This window comes from Rhinolophus sinicus, chromosome 16, assembly GCF_057876585.1.
Source record: "Rhinolophus sinicus isolate RSI-liver-muscle chromosome 16, RSI-T2T, whole genome shotgun sequence".
Lineage (NCBI taxonomy): Eukaryota > Metazoa > Chordata > Mammalia > Chiroptera > Rhinolophidae > Rhinolophus > Rhinolophus sinicus.
Genome location: NC_142516.1, coordinates 78597859 through 78600436, shown reverse-complemented (window position 1 = coordinate 78600436; position 2578 = coordinate 78597859). Strand labels below are relative to the sequence as shown.

Genomic DNA, 2578 nt, shown 5'->3' with positions numbered 1-2578 from the left:
CCACAAAGGAGAATTGGACAAGGGAGCTGAGGGTTCAAAGCCAAGGGAACAGAAGACCAAGAGGGTACAACATGCAAAAGTGCAGATTTGTTCCAAGTAAGGCCAAGTATTGCATCACTGCGCGCTTCTCAAACTGCAGGATGCAAAACAAGAGTACCCAATACATCTTTCGGAAGCAAGACACTTATTGAAAGGTTTGGAAAACCAAGTTTAAATAAGAACCATCCCTTCCCTCAGAGCAGGGGAGGGAAGAAGGGCCCCAGGAAAAACAGTCCAGTCTCTGAAGTTGCATCCAGCTGGGGACCGAAGTGGTGGACCTGCAGCGAGGGTGGTACCTCCTCTTTTTTCCCTGGGAGCTCTAGGCCATCCTCCAAGGAGGTACTTCTGAAGGCCACAGCAATGCTGGATACCCTGGCTGTGAATCCCATACAGAGAACACCATGGCACTGTACACATCTCCATTGTCCATGGGACCAAGTCGTCTTGCCCACTGCTCCTTGGACACTCCATGTGTACTTCTTGTACTGCTGGCCTCTGGCCGATCTCCCGCACCACGTGGTTGGGCTCCCTGGACCTCAGCTTCATCCAGTTCAGCCTTTAAAATGCAGGGAGCCCAGCTGGACCTCCCCGGAGTCTTGTTCTAGCCCTGCCTTTGTTGTCCAAATTCTAACGGGGTTTTACCTGACTGCATTTGCAGTACCCCGTCTTGGGCGGAAAACAGAAGAGCGTCCTTAAAAAGTTCAAGCAGCTCCTAGCCACCGGCTGCCATCCCTGCTTGATGTCTTCTGGGTTTCCACTGTTGCTGGTGATGCTGTGGCTGGAGAGAGAGTCCCCAGGGTGATATTAGGAGGCTGGGCTAAGGATGGTGGTGCTGGAACCAAGGCTGAGTTCGGGAGTGGCAGTCTTGGACCTTGGTCTGTGCTCAGGGATGGCGGTCCTGGAGCCCCAGCTGGTTGCAGGAGTGGCATTCTGGGATCCCCAGCTGGGCTTGGGAGTGGAGGGCTCAGGAGTGGCAATCCTGGAGCCAGGTCTGTGCTCAGGAATGGCGGTCCTGAATCCCTGGCTGGGCTCGGGAGTAGTGTTCCTGGAGCCTGGTCTGTGCTCAGGAGTGGTGTTCCTGGAGCCTGGTCTGTGCTCAGGAGTGGTGTTCCTGGAGCCTGGTCTGTGCTTGGGAGTGAAGGGTTCAGGAGTGGTAGTCCTGGAGCTCCAGCTGCTCTCCAGAGGTGAGGTGTTGAAGCCCCAGCAGTGCTTGGGAATGGTGGTCTGGGAGCCCCGGCTGGCCTCTGAAGTGGCAGTTCTGGAGCCCCAACTGTGCTTGGGAGTGGAGGGGCTGGAAGTGGCGCTCCTGGAACCCCGGATGGCCTCAGAAGTGGTGGTCTTGAATTCAGAAACGGTGGTGCTGTGCTCCAGGATGGCTCTAGGACCGGCAGACTCTTGGGGCTTCTGCCCTGGCGCATGGTCCATAGGCTGCTGCTCTGCCTGCTGGAAACCGGACCACTCTCATTGAACCTTCTGGGCTGCGGAGGACTGCGGCTCTGGAACTCAGGAGGATGGAAGGGCTTTATCTTGATGGTGTGATACTGGGGTTTTGGTTTTTGTATGTGTAACATGCGATACGTGGCCATGATGTTGTTATTGTATGTTTTGTTTGACAATGTGTCCTTGATATCTTCCCAATGAATGCCCAGATTCACCATCTGTTCTATTATCCCGGGATCTATGACATCACCGGGTGGCTCAACGTAAGGTTTCAGTTCTTCCTCTTGGCCCATGTTTAGCCAAGATCTGGCATGGTGGCCTCAAGATTTTCTCTCTGCTCAGGGATGAGGGTTAGCAGTTTTTTGAGGAAGCTTTCCACATCAATGGATAGATAAGATGGTACCACATACTGCCCTCTGACTACCTTATCCTTCACCCCTTCCGAGTCCTCTGCCTTGAAAGGCACGGCATTTGTAAGCATCTCTTACAGCAGCACTCCCAGGCTCCAGATATCCGTGGCACGACCATCATACGATTCGTCCAGGAACAGTTCTGGGGCTGCATGAAGGAGACTGCCACAAAACGTGCTGAGTTGATGTGCATTGGAGGATGCGCCAAGTCCGAAGTCTGCAAGTTTAGCGTTCATCTGAGCGTCTAACCACGTTTTCTGGCTTCAGGTCCCTGTGAGCAACGCCCTCTCGTGGCAGTAGTGAACCGCTGACACCATTGCCGGAAGACGCGGGGGGCCGTGGCCTCCGACATGCGGCCGTGGCCAGAAGGTAGCTCAGCATGTCCTCTCCGGGCACCAGCTCCATGACTAGGAAGAGGGATTCTGCCGAGCTGATCATGTGGAATAGTTGGACGATGTTCGGATGGTGCAAGTCTGCCATGCAGCGGACTTTGTGCAGGAGAGATCTGTGCGTTTCCTCAGAGACCCGTTGGTCGATGATTTTCACAGCCACCATCGTCTTCGTGAGAATGTGCTTGCCCAACACTACCTTGGCAAAGCTGCCCTCTGTGAGGCTTCCCTGGAGCTCCTAATGGGCACTGGGGGGCTCCTGGTCAATACGGATGTCTGTAAAGTCACGTGACGTGGTGA

The 2578-nt window shown here is 54.5% G+C and overlaps 1 pseudogene; it reads right to left on the bottom strand.

Moving 5' to 3' along the window:
• Positions 1-843: 843 nt before the first annotated feature.
• On the bottom strand, positions 844-2209 carry LOC148755051 (uncharacterized; annotated as a pseudogene).
• Between the last annotated feature and the right edge of the window lie 369 nt (positions 2210-2578).